The 18,335-nt window shown below is 38.0% G+C and overlaps 1 long non-coding RNA gene across 2 annotated transcripts in view; it reads left to right on the top strand.

The window, feature by feature from the left end:
• The window catches only part of LOC127564843 (uncharacterized), a 43,867-nt gene extending 30,465 nt beyond the window's left edge, over positions 1 to 13,402 (top strand). The window contains exons 1-2 of one of the 2 annotated variants that reach the window (XR_007954369.1): positions 8,881 to 10,398; positions 13,092 to 13,402. This is a non-coding gene — a long non-coding RNA (uncharacterized LOC127564843). Of the gene's footprint in view, positions 1 to 8,880; positions 10,399 to 13,091 lie in introns of those variants that run through there. The other variant, XR_007954370.1, reaches the window with a different exon arrangement.
• The last annotated feature ends 4,933 nt before the right edge of the window (positions 13,403 to 18,335 follow it).

Below are 18,335 nucleotides of genomic sequence, written 5' to 3'. Positions count from 1 at the left end.
ACTAAATATTGTGGTATATGAATATTATGGAATATTATTGTGACAAATTCAGAGAAGCATGAGAAAATGCATTTGAACTCATGCAGAGTGAAATGAGAACATAATGAATAATCAACACGAAGACTGCAATAATTAAAAAAAAACTTTGAAAGTTCTGATCGGGGTGATGATGAATTATGACATCACATTAACTACCTATGCGATCTCTGACAAGCATTTAACTTCTTTAGGCCTCAGTTTCCTCATCTGTAAAATTAAATTGATTGGTTGGCTAATGAGATTCCCTTCCAGCAATGATCCTATAATGATGTTTAAACAAAGGTTAGATTTGGTTAGAGTCTTCCCAAAAAAGTAATCAATAAGATGTCTCAAAAAAGTGCTCAGTGTACAATGTAGAACAGACTGATTTATTTTCTGCAACACACAAAAAGTTTCAAACAAAAAATTCATGAATAGAGGCAACTGGGAGATTCATAGAGTTCTAAATATACCTCAGATATTAAGGATGGCAAAGAAGAAATCTCTTCCCATCATCAATGAACGTTCAAGGAATATCACAAATCCAGTTACAGTTCAAAAGAGAGGAAGAAGATGAGTGTAGAAGCTGTTTTCCCTGTAAGGTCTATTGAATTGGTAGATCAAGTTGTTCGATGATTTTTGAAATATCCCCTTATTGTGGGCAAGAAGAGAAGACAGAAATTAGGAGCAGGGCAGAAAGACTAGCCACACACCTTAGCTTGCATATGTCCTTTTTCAGGAATCCAAAGTACATGTCTCAATGGAAGTGGTCAGAACACAGGCAACACTCCATGGGAAATACCTTAGCCAGGGCACATTTGTTACTAAAAAGGGCCGGGGTAAGACTTCTTTCCATGCATGCTTTGGGGAATGGCCACTGTTCCATACATGATAGAGTTCATAGTTTCATATAAAATCTTCCTTTCTATTCTTTGTTCTTTAAAAAGAGGATATTTATTAAATTCATAGTAATTAAAATAAATAAATGACATTTTCTAAGTTTATCTTTCTGTGCTTAAGAAGGATAGATTGCCACTTGCTGGCATGTAAGATGCAAGGGATTTTGGTGCAATGGAAAGAGAATTGGACTAGAAAAAAGAAGAGAGTTTTTCCTTTTTATCTCTGTAATAATTTTACCCTGTACCAGGAGATGAGGTTGATGAAGATCCTTTGAATCCCAAGAAGAGAGAAAAGTGAGCCTATCATCATTAACCCCTAAAAAGCTGCATTAAAGAGTTTCAACTATCCATTAGGAGATAAAAGTTCTCTTTGGCAATGTTAAATCTGGAAATTTGGTATCCAGGCAATTTTGCTGTGATATTGCTGAGGCTGGTTGATACCTTTAACTTCATCCCTGGTGCTGGATAGCACCAAACTCAGTTTCTCACTGGACCTCACAAGTGAGGTTATATACATAAAGATGAGATATTCTATAAAGAACTCAATAAAATATTAAAAATTTTGCATGTGCTTTGATACTTGGTAACTTTCATGCAAAGGTAGGGATAGGTAAGGTAGGTAAAAATCTATTAAAAATATAGGAGAGGAAATAAGAGAGGGACTGAAGACTTTATATATCATGAATATTTTCACGATGTAAAGAAGTAGAAGGCATTGTATATGAACATTGAATAAAATGACCAAACAACAACAACAACAACAATGAAATTGCTTGTATTTTAGCAGTCAGGAAATGACTTATATCTTATGTGGGAGTCATTTCTGAATCATGTTTTTGAGCAAAATCTGATGATTAGTCACAGAAAAGATTGAAATTACTGCAAAAGGTAACAGAAAGAGCAAAAAAGTAAAATAAAGATATGAGGTATCATTTAAATAGCTTCAATTTAGCCTATTTAAATAAATTATTGATGCTGAAAAATAAGATATGATTAGGAAAAAAGGATATAAACTCTAGTTAACGAAAATTCCATATAGTTTAACTGATATAATTTGATTGTCACAATGAGTAGACAAAAAATACCCATCACCCTAGAGCATCATTTGTGAATATACCATCATCTTTGGTGGTGCCCTCCTACAATGATAGTTTGGGATTCAAGTATTAGTAGATTCCAAAAAGGAAAAGAGTTGGGGCAGGTAGATGGTGCAGTGGATAGAGTACCAGCTCTGAAGTCAGGAGCATTTAAGTTCAAAATCTAACCTCAGATACTTAACCCTTTGTAGCTGTGTGACCTTGGGCAAGTCACTTAATTCCAACTGTCTTGCCAAAAAAGAGAGGGAAAGATAGTTGAAATATTAAAGTCATGTCTTAGCTTATCAGGAGAGCTGAAACTTGTGAATGACACAGAAAACATGGGTTTGAGTTGAATGTGAAATACATGATATTCCCAAAGCCATTAAAGCTTAAAATTTCACTAAGACTCTATGACTTCCCTGTATATATCCATCTGTCCCACAAAAAAATACTTCCTATCAGAAGATATAATGAGTAAATGGTTTATTTGGGATACTTTTCTGTATTTGTCCATATGTGCCTATAAGTTCTTTTGTGTCATATATTTTTTTGTGTTAGAGAAAATTGAGGGCTGTTCTATTCCTGATACCATAGTGCATATTAAATAGTTAAAAAAAAAAGCCTGCTTTATTTGCTTTTTGGGGAGATATGAGGAATGAATTGTATCTGAATTTTGTTTTAGATTTTCCCCAGAGTTTTAAAGGGAAAAGCTACATTTTCCCTTTTTAAAAGAAGGGGCATCCCACGATACATTGAAGTCTGTGAGCCCAGAGCTCCTTACCTTTTTAGGTAGGGTCTCCTGGGCTATGAGATATGTTAGAGATTGTAAATCTTCAGGTCCCTGAGTTACCTCCAGGATAAAAAATGAAAGGCCACATAGAGCAGATCAACCTTTTGAGAGAAGCACACAAAATATTTCCAGTCTGTTGTGCTTAGAACAGAGATTAGTTGGATATAGAAGGGTGATAGTGCTAAAATCTATACAAGCATAACTCAGAAATAAAGTAATCAACCTTATTAAAGGGGAGAGGGCAAAGCACAGTGCCTGGAAAATAGTAGGCATTTAATAAATGTTTTTTTTTTCCTTTTCTAAGTGATGGAGTTTCAGTGTCAGAGTCAGAATTTCCAGCCCTGGAGCTTTCCAGCCAAAAGCCTCTGTGATTCCACAGTTCCCTCTCCACCCAAACAGCACAATAGATTTTCTTGTGCCTTATGACAGACACTGAAGATGAGAGCTCCAATCATAGCAGAACTGAGTTTGCCCTAGGAACCTGGATTGGAGTCAAATCTTTGAGTTCCTCACACACTGAGCTTTTTTCTAACTCTAGCTGTGCTTCTCCCCAAGCCCTGTCCACGTCTGATGGAAACAAGGTAGTGGAGCCAAGTTCCCTGCCTTGTACCCTCAGCATCCTGTGCCTGGTAGTCTGTGTGCAGGGGGGAAATAGGCTGGGCTCTATTTCAAAGTGAATGTTCCACCCTCTTCCTCTGAGACCCGCATTTCTGTGTTGTGCTGCCAGGTGAAAGACCAGTGAAAATTCAGTCTGTGCTTTGTTTTAAAAGCCAGCTCCACCTCTGCTCTCTTCACCCCTAGCACTTTTGCTTTTAACAGGAGAAAGAGAGTTGCTTCTAAGACCATTAGCTCCCATCTCTGTAGAAGATGGCAAAGTACACAGACCTGCCTGACTTTGAAAAAGAGAGCCAAAGGCAGGTAACTCATTTCTTCCTCTCACAAGAGCTTTCTAGTCCTGCCCTTGATCCAGTAGTCAAAGAGCATACCTAGCTTTGGGAAGAAGATCAACTCTGGAGCTGGGTTTGCCAACTCCTCCCAGTGTGGAAGCTGAACTCACTACCTTGACTAATATGAGATGGCTGGGCGTGCTTGTGCCTGTGAAGCAGGGTCTGATAGAAAGCTTCCAAGAGCTTTTCTCCATTGAGGATCATAATTTTTGCAATTCTTCAACGTTTACCAGCCCTTTAATACAATATCTTGTGATCAAAACCAACCTAGTAAAGTAGTTAGCATAGATAGTATCTCCATCTTACCCTAGAAGAAACTGCAGTTGAGAGATTAAGTAATTTGGCTAATAATAGTTAAAGCCATGATTCAGACTTAAATCTTCTGACTTGAGGCAAACAACATGACACATAGTGGAAAGAATATTGGATTTGGGAGTTTGAAGATTTAGATTTGCATCCCAGGTTTACTATCTGTTGGTTACAGATAGTATACTGTAATGGAAAGAAGCAAGTTTTTGCTCTAACACTAAGCCTGGTACATAGTAAAGCACCTAATAAATGCTTTATGTATCTATCCACTTATCCATCCATCTATCTATGTATCTAATATTTCTCTCTCTCTCTCTCTCTCTCTCTCTCTCTCTCTCTCTCTCTCTCTCTCTCTCTCTCTCTCTCCATCCTTCCATCTATCTGTTTATCTTCCTGCCTGTCTTTCAGTCCGTCCGTTGTGCAACAACATGACATAGTGGAAAGAGTATTGGATTTTGGAGTGAGAAGACTTAAATCTGCATCCCAGATTTGCTATCTGTTGGATACAGGGAAGTATACTGGAAATAATCTGGATCTGAAATTAGGAGACTTGGATTCAAGTTTTTGCTCTAACACTGAGCCTGGTACATAGTAAATAAAGCACCTAATAAAAGCTCTATTTACATTTATCCACCCATCTATCTATGTATCTACTTTTTCTATATAGCTCTCTTATCTATCTCTCTGTCTATCCATCTGTCTGTCTATATGTCTATCCATTCCTCAATCCATTCATCTATCTGTATCTATCTATCCATCCATCAACCTACCTACCTATCTCTCTATCTCTCTATGTCTATCTTGCTCCCTGCCTATCTTTCCATCCATCTGTCCATCCATCCATCTGTCTATCCATCTACCTATCTATCCATCCATTTATTTGTCTGTCTGTCTATCCATCCATTTATCTGTCTGTCCATCTGTCTGTCTATCCATCCATCCATCCACTTATCTATCTAGTTATCTATCCAATATATAACCACTTTGAAGAACTGTATTTTGTATACATTATAACTTTTACAACATACATTATAATTATACATTAAAATAATGTACAATGTGTCTTGCCTTCTGGGGCAAGAAATTTCACTTCTCTGGTATTAGTTTCTTGAAATGTAAAATGAAGAGTTAGTTAAGATGATTTCTATGGTCTTTTTCAGTTCAAGGCACTTAATATGATGTCATGTTGCCTCCTTCTTGTAAATAAAAACAATAAAGGAGGAAACAATTTTGCAAGAAAAGTCGATCTCAGACTAGGGGATGGACTAGTGGGAAATGATGGGAGAACCAGAAAACGAGAAGATTATAAGATCTGATTACTGTCATGTAAATTTGATCTTTAAAGTGATAGGTCACCTTCTAAGTTAAATGTTCATAGGACAGATATAACGATGTCTTTCCTTAGCAATGTTTTAGAGTCAAAAGGAGGGAAAATGGGGGAGCCTACGGAGAGGACCATACCCTTTTGGTGGCATTTGCTTCATCATTAGCACTTTGAACAATATCAAATTTCAACATATCTAATCCTTTTTTGACCCTAACAGAATTAGGTGTATCCTGTCACCTTCTGTCATGAAGGCAGCTTGGTCTGAGAGAAAAGGGCACTGATTAGGAAACACTTAATCTGGTTTTAAAACCTGGCTCGGATGCATATTAGCTGTGTGATTATGGTCAATTACTTCATGTTTCAGGTCTCAGTTTTCTCATCTATAAAAAAGAGAGAATAATGTTCACACTGAATTCTTCAAAGAATTGTTGTTTGGAAAATGCTTTATAAACTTAAAACTATTATGTAAATATAGGTAGGCTGTTAGTATAAGAAATGCCGCAGCCTTTCTTATCTTCTAGGAACATCAAATCAGAGTTCTTTTTTCCTTAAGGGAGTTGGGAAAGGGAATAGAGAATGACTCCATATCTTTAGAGGATGAGTAGAAGTTTGGCAAGTCTGTAGGCAAGATACACACGTGTAAGCTTCCTATCTTTCTAAAGAAGGCAGAACAGCTGATAATTGTGGCTCTCTTGATTAATAGGAGACAAGTGGAGCAAAGGATTGAGGGGTTTAGGAGATATGAGAGCAGTAGGAAATCTTAAAGTCTTGGGAGGAGAGGTGCAATGTAGCCATGGGGTTAAGGGTGATAAAAGCAAGGTGGGTGAAAACGTATCAATTCAAACATGGGCAACTGGTTAGTAATTAAACTGACTTGCTGACTGATATTGAAATTTATAAAATGGAAGTCTAATTAGTAACCCAAGTTTCTTACACGATTGCCCACCAGAGCATCCCCAAGGGGGAGATTCTCAAAGAAGAAGCTGAAGTCATGTTTTTAATTTTATTTTTTACTCAGTTACATGTAAAAACAAATTTTACACATTCATTTAAAAATAATTTTTGATTTCCAAATTCCCTCCTTTTTTCCCTTCCCTACTCCTTGAAAAGACAAGCATGTTGATGTAGATTACACATGTGCAGTCATGTGAAACAGATCCCCTTCCCAAAAAAACCAAGCAAATCTACACCAAGAAAAATGTAGAAAAAAGGCTGAAGTCTTAATGGCCTAAAGGAACAAACAACTTTGAAGGGGAAAAGAAATCACAAAATAGTAAGGTGGAGCCTAGGAAGTATATTTGAGAGAGGGAAGGGCTACCTAAAGTTTAACAGAATCTTTATTGTGGGTGTGGGGCTGATAGAGGATGGACTATTGACCCCAGAATATTACCCAAAAGTCTCACTGAAATCGCTGTGGAAATACTCCCAAAGAACTAAGTCATGAATGCTTAGAGAGTAAAAGAAGGACCAAAGAATGTTAATATTTCATTATCTACTAAAGCCGTAGTTCCTTCAAGTCAGTTTCTTCTAGACTCTTCCTCTCAGCAAATAATTGTGTTTTCGAAGCTTTTTGAAAATATATGTCAGCATAAACTGGCAACCATGGTTATCAAAATCTATTCCCTAAGTACCATTTCAGAATGTCTAGATTCCTCAAAAAGGTCTCTAGAGTGATGAGGTAGAGTCTGAAAGCAATCTGTTTTCAGATTATAGGTTGTGTTGTATCTGAATTCTCTGTCATCACAATCTTGCTTTTCTGGTGAATTAAACCCCTGCCAACTAAAAAAAAAAAAAAAAAAAAGGCTTCTAACCACAGCTATAGTACACAAGATTCTGAGGGTAGGAAAGGGAAAGAGAAGTTATAGATAAACCATATTTTCCCACTCAGTGGCAGTTATGCTCTTATCACATCACCAGTATTATTTGGGTTTCTCTCTACAGGAAAAAGACAATTCTGCTGCCAAAGGAAGATTGCTCCCAATATTATCTTGAATAGCAAATGCTCTTTTGTTCCCTCACTTTGCTAAATTTCTATTTTTCAGTTGGTTTTATTTGAATGATTCATGTTTAGAAAAAAAAATTAAAGTTTATTTCAACTCCAGCAAATAAAGAAAATAAGCACTAGAAAAAAAATAGTAAATACTCTTCCTTCACTTTAAGGGATTTAAAAATTTAAAATTAAATTTATTAATTTAATTAATTTATTTAATCAAAAATTTTTTAAAGGGATAGGAGCAAAAATAGGTCATGTGATTTCACTGGTATAGGAAACTCCTGTATGAGGAACATTCCTTCTACCAATGTGGGTTGGCGTCTTCTTTGCAACTTTAGAGGGTTGCCTAGAGACTTCTAAAGAGTGACTTGCCCTAGGTCACAATGGCAATATATTTCAGAAGTAGGACTTGAATCTAGCTTTTCTTGTTTTCAGGGTCAGCTCTGTTCTCTGCTCAGTGCTCCTCCTTTCCTTAATACATTCTGTGAGCCATGTTTAACCACCAGGGGTTGCTAGTGGTATTGCTAGTCACTTATTTGATCCCAGGAAGTCCCACACTCACCCCCAGGTAGGTACTAGGGAGTGCTGAAGAAGGGTCAAGTTCTCAGTGACTGGCAAACTAGCTCTGCCTTTCCCTGGAGAACCACAACTCTTATTAATCTAAGGAGATGTGGTTGTTATGGATTCATCCAATCAAATCATCTTCCTGAGATCAAATCTGGCCTCAAACACTAACTGTATGACCCTGGGAAAGTAATTTAACACTGTTTGCTTCAATTCCCATCCATAAATGAGTGTTAGAAGGAAATGGCAAAACACTGCAGAATCTTTGCCAAAAAACTCTCAAATGGAGTCATGAAAAATACTGACTGGGAGGACTGAATGAGGACATTTAGCTGCTAGAAATTGCCTCCTCCCAAATTGCAAAATGTAATTAATCCTTGTTTATGTGACCCTGACATAAGGGAGTAAGACTTTGATGGGAAAAGGCATTCATGCTTGGATATGCTTTGGAACAGTCCTGGAAAGGCTTGGAGGGGGTTGGGGGGATGGGATGGGGGCAACTAATTTCTAAAGACCCTGAGAGTTCTATTTCTTTCCAACATGGGAAGAAGGGGGAATAATGGAAAATAAGCACTAGAGTGGGGCTTTCTGCTCCAGCAAGAGTTTTAAGGATCTCTTGAGAGAAAAGAAAGAGAACAAGTGCAAAGCAAACAGGTGATGGGGCTTTTCCAACACAAGCATAGCAACAGCCCTGGAAACATCACTCCTCCTATGGGGAGATTGGGGAGATAAAAGCTAAAGTGGCAAGGTAAAAGACTTATTTTTGTTCCTCTTCTCTTCCTCTCCTTCTCTTGCTGACATCCCTGCCTTCTCCTCCTCCCCTTCCTTCTCTCCTCTTTTCCCTTTTCTCCTCTTCCTCTTTTTCTTTCTCCTTCTCCTCCCAACCTCTCCCTACACATTACTTTAGGGGACTGTCATACTGAGAGAAAATATATTTCAGGAACAGGGCAGATGTCCTTATTCCTTTCCTTGGAAAAGTGGCACCCATTTCTGGGGGTATTTTTTAATTCTGTCAAAAAATGCATCTGAGGTTGTAATATTCTATCTCATAACCATCCCTGGTTGACCCTTTGCATTTCCTTTTGCCACAGCTTGAGAAGATAGTGAAGAACCACATAAGGAGATTTTGTATTTCTGGAATCTTCCCCCCACTCCAACCCATTGTTAAGAAGATTTTTCTTTCTAACTGAGGGCCTCATCCTAAGCTATTCAAATGTTTCACTTCTATACTTCCAAAATGACTGAACCTCTGCATTTACATCTATTCATAAAGCCACAAATCTAATCTGTTGGAACCTTTAGGGCAGGAATCTTCCCCTGTAGTCCATGGCTCCCCAATCATGGATTTCAGGAGGGTTCGTGAACTTGGATTGGAAAAAAAATCTTTATTTTCAGTAGCTGTTAACAGAAATTAAAGAAAATTAAACTTCCTTTAGTATTGTCATCATCATCATCATTCTGAGAAGACTGCGGAATGGATCCAAGACATTAAAAATGTTCTTAATTCTGATCTACTGGTTCCAACTTAAAAAAAAATGAATCAGCAAGATGAAAAAACAATGTATGATAAAATATCTAGCAGGCAGATGCCTTCCCACAGTTTCTTCTAGACCCAAGGTGTGCCATAAAGGACATACTCTGAACCAGGTATTCCAGTAAGGGTAAGAGTTCAACTGATTTGTCTCCCAATAGCTGTTCCTATTAGAAGCAGAGTGTAGTAAATACAATCCAGCTTCCTTCTGATATTTAACTCAGAAGGCTAGTCATTAGGTAAAAAACTCTGCACTTTATATATTCCCAGAGAGAACAATAAGGGATCTTAAAGGTCAGCCATTCCGACTTTCTCATTTGAAAGCTAAGATCATGAAAACCCAGAGAGATGAGCTTGCCCAAAGTCATGCAGGTAAGTGGAAGAGATGGGGTTCAAACCAATGCAGAATTGGCAAGAACACCGGCTCTGGGAAGAATTGGGTTTAATCCTGCCTCTGCAGGACAAATCATTTAATCTCCCTAGATTTTGGTTTCCTTATTTGCATAATGAGGACATGTAAGATGACATCCAAGATGCCATTCAGTTCCAGATTATTACTCTCCTATAGTATCCCCCATAAGTGGTCACCCTACCCTGATTTAAAGATCTCCAGTGAAGGGGAATGTGTCACTCTCCAAGAGCCCATTCCACTTTAGGGCAGCTCTGATTACTAGGAAGTTTTTTCACCCTGACATCAGGTTTAAATTTACCATTTGCAACTTCCACCAATTGTTCCTTATGGTCTCTGGGGCCAAACAGGACAATATTAATCTTTTTTACACAAGATAAACCCTTCAAACACTTCAAGACAATTATCATTGCTCTCCTTGAGTTTTCTCTCCTTTGTACTAAATAATCCTAATTCTTTCAACAGATTTTATGATGTGGATTCAAGACCCTTCTTGAACTATCCTTGTTGACCTCCTCCAGTCATTCTTCAGGTTATCAATGTCCTTCTCTAACTGTGACGCCTAGAACAGAGTATAATATTCCAGGTGGAGTTTGATATGGACAGAGTAGAGAAGAAATTACCCTGGCAGCTATGTTTCTTTCTTTCTTTTTTTTTTTTTAAGGGAAAAATCTTCAATATTTATTGAAGTGAAGAGGTGAAAGCTATGTTTCTTTTAATAGTGTTCAAGATTGAACCAGCTTTTGTTGTTATTATATTGCCCTGTTTATTCATTTTCAGGTTTCATTTAATTAAAACAGTTACATCTTTTACAAATTATAACTGGCCTTTTTGTGTTGTATGGCCAGATGGTGTGGGACTGGGCAGGACCCTATCTTGGCTGAGGGAGAGGGAGAGGATACCAAGAAAAATATGATAGGTTTGTGAGCCCTAAGGAGAGGGATCATACTAGGGAAGTCAAAGCAAGCTCTAAATGTGCATGAAACCAGCAGGACCTCTGAAGCAAAGATAGGGAGGTAGGTAACGGTATAAATCAGTATACACTTTGTGGTACAATCCTGTACCTAGATCCTATTCCTAGCTTGTAAGAATAGAAGCAATAGACAGAGGCTAAGGATATAGGTCATCTATATGGCTAGCCATACTGCTCTGGGGACTACATATAACTCTTGGCACATAGTAGTACTTTAATAAACCATCACTAATTGATACATAATTATTTAATAAACCATCACTAATTAGTTGATTATTTTACCTCTATTTCTTCCTTTAAAGGCATACCTAGTTCAGAGTCTACCTTCTTTTAAGATCTATTCCTCGTCTCCCAACTTGTAAATAATATCTTCCTCCTCTTATGACTTTTCTTGCAACTCTGATATTTCTTTTGCATATAATTTTAATAAGATATATGGATGCTTCTGTTTAATATAAATCATGTGGCATGGAATGACAGGTATTTGATCTGGTAACTGGTCCACCCCATCTCCATGAGACACTCCAGTTTCCATCTTTGTGGGGAGAAGTTATCAGCAAGCATTAATCAAGCACTTTCTATGTTTTAGGTTTGGTGCTAAGCATTAGGAAAATAAATACAATAAAAAAAGAAATCCTTGCCCTTGGAACTTAAATTCTAATGGGAAATGGTAATGCAACAAAGAGAGCTGAAAGTTGGAGTTGGGGGGAGGAAAGAAAGGAATATGGTAGAAAATACCAGAGAAGAAATGGCACAAATATGATTGATCCGGGAACTTCCTCAAAATAGAGGTCAAATAATTAAGTAAATAAGCTCCATGCCCAACCCAGTGCTGTAACAGGCAGAGTGGAAGTGCTGAATTAAGCTTGTCTAAGGATTCCCTTTCATGGCCAACCTCATGCAACTTCACTCTCTTGGGTCAATATAGGAGAGCCTATTCCTTCCCTTGCATATCTCAAGGAAGGCGGTTTTAGGTAGAATTATATCTCTCTACCTCATATCAAATAACTGTAGGCTATTGGTATGATAAGAGTTTAGTTTAAAAGGAATCATCTTTCTTAAGGGGAAGGTAACTTCTCTTAATTTCACCATTTTAGCTCCCTCCCACTAAATGCTGATTATGGAACTGACAATTGTGAGTAACAAATAAACTTTTTTTTTTAGTCAAAGTGAATAGTAAACAGAAATTGAGCAAGTTATATAGATTAGGGTAGATGACAGAATATTCAAGAGTAAGTGAGTTATTTGGAATCTAGTTAAGATCTTGGTTTAATCAAGGAAAGAGAGAATAATATTCCCTGATGGGGGAAGAGAGAAATGTGTCCTCACTAGGCTTGAGGGTTAGAGTAATTGGGAATCAAGGGAAATGTTGAGGTTTAGCTTCTTCATATGTCAGGAAGATCTCTAGTCTTCCTTTCAAAGGTTCACATTTGATTCTCTTGACCACAATTCTGCTTAACCCAGCACTCTCCAAATCCAAAGAAGTCCCTTCTCTTTATATGTTTATAACACGCAGTATCACAGGTCTGTTCTTCAGAAAACTGCCCCAATTTCTCCTGGACGGGGATGTTGTGACATTCCTCCTTTGGATTGAAATTTTTGCAGTCCCTTGCAAAAATCAGCTAGGGTCATCTTGAAACCTATATACCATTAACAGATGAATGTTTTAAACAAGGGTGGCTTTCCTCACATCTCAGATGTCCCACTTAGAATATCATTTAAAATTAAAAAAAAATGTGCATTAGTAAAAATGATGTGACACTATACAAAACATCAGCTGATAAGATACTTTAGTGACATATCTAAGTTTACATGTAAGGCAAAATAGTCACATCTCAAGAGTACCTGCAAAGCCATTGTACACAGCAAATAATCATAAACAAACAAAACATACCTACTAGCAAAATGAAACTAGTTATCACAATAACATCAATAGTCCTATTGTAATGAAATCTGGCATATGTCTGTACTTCTGGAGATAATATCTCTCTACACAGAGAGGCCGGGAACTGCTTCTGGGAGAGTGGAAACAAGAATTTGTGGACATTTCTAGCCCATGGTTGGAAACAGTCTTTAATCATTGTCCATATAAGAGAAATATCACCTTCATCAAAGGGAACGTATCACTTTTTACTGAGGAAGAGAAGTGATTCCTTCAGGGAAGGCTTTTAGAGCTTTATTCTTTGCTCCTCTCAGCTAGATGACTCCAACAAATGGGTCTGGAACTTAGTCTTCTTATTTGTCCCTTCTAGATGCAGTTTCCAAGCTAGACTGGGAGCACAAATCATGGTGATCCAGGAGTTCCAGGAATCCAAGCCAGGTCCTGCAGCCCTCATAGCACTGAGCCCTCAAAGAGCACAGCACATATATATGGAGTTGCCCTTCGGATTCTAGCCTACTAGCCTGGGACAATGCAGCCTCAAGCTCATGCTTAATTGTAAACCTAAATTCTTATCCCCAGACCCAGGTGGTCCAGAAAAAATTATGCCTGACATGTTGGGAGAAATGTTTGTAATTTGTTCATTCTATGTCTTTGAAATAAAAGTTAATTGGATAAAGGGAACTGGAGTGCTCATCATTGGGTTCCTAAAAATGAGGAGAAACATCTAATAGAGGCTTTAGTTGATAGCAGGAAAAAAAGACAGCTCCAAATCCCTAAGTACCTGAGGACCCTGAGTGAGGAGAAATGTAACAGTCCTGATCTGGGGTGAATAGATCAAGAACAACCAATTTTATACTATATGTTTTTATACATATTTATGTATTTGTCATGTTGTTCAGGAAAAATCAGACCAAAAGGGAAAACATCATGAGAAAGAAAACCAACCAACCAACCAAAAAGGTGAAAATGCTATGTTTCAACCCACAATCAGTATCCAAAATTATCTCTTTGGATGTGGATGGCATTTTCCATCTGAAATCTAGTGGAATTGTCTTGACCACATTGCTGAGAAGAGCCAAGTCCATCATAGTTTAATCATCACATAATCTTGCTGTTACTGTGTACAATGTTCTCCTGGTTCTGCTCACTTCACTCAACATCAGTCCGTGTAAGTCTTTCTAGGCTTTTCTGAAATCAGCCTGCTCATCATTTCTTATAGAATAATAACATATTATTACATTCATTCATATACCATAACTTATTCAGCCATTCCTCAACTGGAGGGCTTCACTCAATTTTTAGTTCCTTATTGCTGCAAAAAGAGCTGCTACAAACATTTTTGCACATGAGTCCTTTCCCTTTTTTTATGATCTCTGATCCAATGACACTGCTGGATCAAAAGGCATAGTAATTTGATAGCCTTTTGGGCATAGTTTCAAATTGCTCTCCAGAATGGTTGGATTATTTCATAAATCTACCAACAATGCATTAATATCCCATACACTATATTTTAAAAAAACAGGCAAAAATAATGAACCAAACAATTTAAAAACATACATTGCTATAACATAAATATAACAGCAAAATAATAAACAAGAATACTCAACCATGTAGCAATTAGTATGTGTAGCAAGAAACTTGTGTACTTATACATAAGACACACTTCAAATGGACAGTCTTTAATACTATTGCCGGGATATGTTTGTCACTATTTTTTCAGATTTACCAGTCTAGTAACTGGTGTTTAGTTTTGCTTGGTTCTGGCTATGCTGGAACTAATAGATTCTATGATTAGCCATCAGGATTGTTACAGACTTACTTGCCTATTGCTGAGGTGACAGCTAGGCAGGCTGCCTGGGTTTGGATCAGTTTTACCTAAAAAGGCAACAAAGATGTTTCTGGGGCTTGATTGTCTCTGCCACCCTTGACACCCTTTCTCATGTTTGAAGAGCACATGAAGTTTCACCTGTAACATGTATATAGTTGGGGCTCCTTTAACTTGGTTTTTGATTGAAGTCACTATAATCTGCCCTCCTGACCAGATGAATTTCCATAAGAAGATATATTGGGCTGCGTTTAGAGAAATTAAGTGTCCTTGTAATACATCTTTGTGTCAAGGCAAAGTAACCCCCTTCGCGCCCCTTTTTTTTATTTGGATGATTATTCAATGATTTAGTAGTGCCTCATTTCATCCCATCATCTTACTTGGCATTAAATCCATCCCCAATAGGGTTGTAGCTGTACTCTAGAATCTCTGTAGCAATAATTCTCAGAAAGAAAAGGATAACCTCCAAAGGAGGACAGATTTTGCCCCTTTGTGATTTTACTAATGGGGTCAATCTAGGACTACAATTACGTTTCCAAGTTGGAAACTGTTGTTCATTCTACTGCTAAAAGGTAAGGAGGAATACTCTAAATTTTTGCTCAAAAAGTATTGAAATCATCCTGGAGACTTGGTTGGAACAAGTCTGTCTACAACACTTCCTCATCTCCTGAGTATGAAATAGCCCCAGACACCTTTTCTGATGTTTAGCTAGTGTATCATGATGAGAAAGTCTGGCTGCTGAGTTTACTCAAGGTATCCTCAATGCCTTGTTGAATAACCTCTGCTATGGCCAAGTATGTTAACTGCTAATTGGCGTACAAGCATCTCATTTTGTTACAACACAAAACCTGAACTACCAAGCCACCGGCCCAATTAGGGCCATCCGGGGACAAAGTGCCATCAGTCATGTGGGACTAAAACTTAATGAGACAGTTAAGTGAGGGAGTGCAGAGGAAAGTAGTGTTTTTGGTGATGTTTCAACAGAAGGCTGTCACTTATTTCGAGTTATTTATTACTTCTAGTAGATTAGAGGGTAAACTTTCTGTGGCTGTTTACCACAAGAGACCAGAATGATCAGTGTTAATATACTGTACATGTCATTAAGGACTTGTCATTGAAGGTAACTCTGAGAAACTCTTTTAGGCCCAGCAATTACATTATTTCTGGATCTTCCATATTGTTAATTTAAGCTTTCTCCAGATTCTAGTGGAGATACTTAAAACAGTTTATCTTTAAAGCAGATGGAGAAATTTAATTTGGGGTCATTGAAAGTGTTAATTTCTCCCTCCCTGAAGGAGTAGGTATGCTGGCCCCTTTTTTTGCTCATTTTTAAAGATTTTAAAGGTTAGGACAAAGAGAATATTCTTCCAAGCTTCCTGCACAGACAGTGGCTTCATGCTGCCCAGGGCCAGTTCCTTCCTGTGCTGGGTGAACCCCATTATTCTGGGGTTCAGGGGTTGACTATTTGTCTTCGGTAGTTGCCTTGGGGTTCTCACAACTATTCTGTTGATCCACTGGCTTATGAACCAAGACACAGTATCCAACACTGCTGTATTTTTGCAAAGAACCTCCCAGTAGATTTCCCTGGTGTGGATGTTAGACGGCCCTGGGTCACTGAGCTGTATCTGCACTCAAGGCTGCCTCCTACATGCCCCATTGAAACAGACCTTTTCTGAAATTCTTCCAAAAAAATCTTCTTCTGGAAATGTTACACTCCAAATATTTGTAGGTTCTGTCACTCCAAAACCAGGTCAGAGGCTTGAAGAACTATCCACCATCTTGGTTCTGTTCTCTACTTGATTTGTTTTCTTTGCACTGTGTTTCTATTTAAGTTTTATTCTTCCTTTTTTAGAGACAACTTTGAATTTAGGAGGTCAGGGCTGACCAGAAACATCCCTAAAAATGATTTAAGAGGTTGAAGTTCCCTCCAAAGGACCTTGCCACCAAGCATGGAGTATGGTAGGAGAAATACCTTAATCCCTGATCCCATGCAATTTGGATTAAGGTATTGAAAACATTTTCCAAGATTTGGTTGACTTAGAGCTTTTGACATGAGTTTCTGATTTTCTGAATATAGAACAATCACAAAAACACTACAGGAATCATTTCTGATGCTTGGCTAGTAAATCACAATGGGCAAACTCGGATAAGGGAGCTTTGTTCAAGTGAATCTGAGATACTCTTGATGCCCATTTGAATAGTCTTTCTCTGCTATGATTAAGTAAATTTCCTTTTGTTAATTGCTGAATGACCTCCAAATATTTCATTATCAATATCAAATCTAAACTGGCTGAGTCAGGGCCAGACCAGAATTCATTCCCTCCCTCCTTGCTTCTTTTTGTCCTTATTTTTCTTGCCTTCTTCCCTCCCTCCCTTCCACCTTCCTTCCCTCCTGCCTGCCTTCTCTCCTATTTTCATTCCTTTTTTCTTATCTTCCTTTCTTTTCTTTCCTTCCTTCCTTCCTTTTTTTCTCTCTCCCTGCCCCCTCTCTTTCTTTCTATCTTTCTTCTTTCCTTCCTCCTTTCTTCCTTCCTCCCTTCCTTCCTTTCTCTCTCCCTTTCTTCCTTCTCTTTCCTTCTTATGAGCTTGTGTTTATAAAACTGCTTTGTAAATGATGCTTATCTTTGTATGCAAGAATATGAGTGGAAGTGTGTCTTTGGAAGTCCATTAGGCAATGATATGGAGAAATGGGATGCACACAGCATATGCTTCTAAAAATTTAATTTTTTTATGTGTCTGTAACCCAGGGATCAACCTTGGTTCTTTTATATGACTCTCCTTATTGGCAGAGAGAATACATAACCTGCATGAGGATCAGAGTTGGTGGGAGCACTGAAGATAAACCCTCTTCATGCTTCTGGCTTTAGGAGAGAACAGAAACAGTATCTTTTGGGGGAGGGTAGGATAGAGGAGTGAAAGAATGGGAAAGGTAAAAAGAGGAAGGAAAATGGGGAGGTGGAGAGACAGAAGGAGAGAAAGAGACAAACAGACAGATAGACAGGGAAATAGACACAGAGAGACACAGAGAAGAGAGAAAGAGAGAGAGAAAAAAAGAAAAGGGAGAGACAGACAGAGTCAGAGATGGAGAGACAGAGAGATAGAGACACATAGAGAAAACTTTGGAAGAGCAGCAGACATACATTGACATGCCCCTCATTTCTAGCTTATCTTTTTAGAGAATTTCCCCTTGGGTGAGATCAGGGATTCTCTTGGTTGATCAGAAATATCTCACTCTCTCAGCCAGTCAACAAGCATTTATTATTCTACTTATTCTCTTGATGCTAAGTGCACCCAGTGAGAAAGTTTATTGACACTTGAGTATTGTCTCAGTGATTTATGTAACTTTTCTGAGTTCTGTTTGCTATCCACCTGGATGAATGGTTATTGTTGGTTCATTTGTTTTTCAGTTATGTCCAACTCTTCATGACCCCATTTGATGTTTTCTTGGCAAAGATACGAGACTGGTTTTCCATTTCTTTTTCTAGCACTTTTTTTCATAAATGAGGAAATTAAGGCAAACAGTGACTTTCCTAGGGTCAAATAGCAAATAGAACTTGTCATGTCTGAGACAAGATTTGAACTCAAGGAACACGCCTCTTCCTAACTCCAGGCCTTGGCATTCTATCCACTGTGTTACCTGGCCAGGTAGCTAGTAATTGTGATAATCTTTTGTCTAACTAGGATTAATGAGAAGGGAGTTAGGGCTGTTCTTTCCTTTAAGGGATAATGATCAAGAAAATGGCTTATTTGGGGGAAAGAGGGACAGATAGAGGATATTTTAGTCCAATC

Source organism: Antechinus flavipes, chromosome 5 (genome assembly GCF_016432865.1).
Source record: "Antechinus flavipes isolate AdamAnt ecotype Samford, QLD, Australia chromosome 5, AdamAnt_v2, whole genome shotgun sequence".
Taxonomy (NCBI): domain Eukaryota; kingdom Metazoa; phylum Chordata; class Mammalia; order Dasyuromorphia; family Dasyuridae; genus Antechinus; species Antechinus flavipes.
The sequence above is the reverse complement of the archived record's forward strand: the minus strand, read 5'-3'. Positions and strand labels throughout refer to the sequence as shown.